Raw genomic sequence first — 627 nt, 5'->3', positions numbered from 1 at the left:
TTGGTTTAAATCTTTGCTATTTTATGAATTTGTGTTACGTTTCAAGTTTGTTTAATAAATATTTCAATGTACATGACTTTTTTTACTTTATCAAAGTAAAACATTACTTTTACAATATTACTTGGTGGTAAAATAAATCTGTCACAACAGAACCTATTTCAGTATCAATGCCCAATCTTATGTGGAAGTAATGTACACTCATCACATTTATGCAGTAACTAGCTGCTTCTTTTAATGTCAATAAGTATTCGTCTGTCTTACTTTTCTCTATCCTCTTAATTTAGCGTCAGAAATACGGTCTCTGTTATGCAAGAAGTTGCAAGAAGTTGTACAATTGTAAAATCAGTGGAAGAGTTATAAGCCTGCTCTTCAAAACAACGTGTAGTCTTCACTATACCTCGTATTAACCAAGTTGTCGATGAAAACATTTTGCGACGTCAAGAAATATAGGAAACTATAAAATCGAAGAAAACGTTTCTTGGCAACCAAACTGATTAGATTAAAAGCTATTTATTCATCCGTCTATTTTGTCACATTCTTCGTAGACTGTATAAAATACTCTCTGAAAACCCTGTCTATGGAATTGCACTCTGTGTAACATTGAAAGTTCCATGTACACCGCCGTGT

This window comes from Mercenaria mercenaria, chromosome 1, assembly GCF_021730395.1.
Source record: "Mercenaria mercenaria strain notata chromosome 1, MADL_Memer_1, whole genome shotgun sequence".
In the NCBI taxonomy this organism is placed as follows: domain Eukaryota; kingdom Metazoa; phylum Mollusca; class Bivalvia; order Venerida; family Veneridae; genus Mercenaria; species Mercenaria mercenaria.
The sequence above is the reverse complement of the archived record's forward strand: the minus strand, read 5'-3'. Positions refer to the sequence as shown.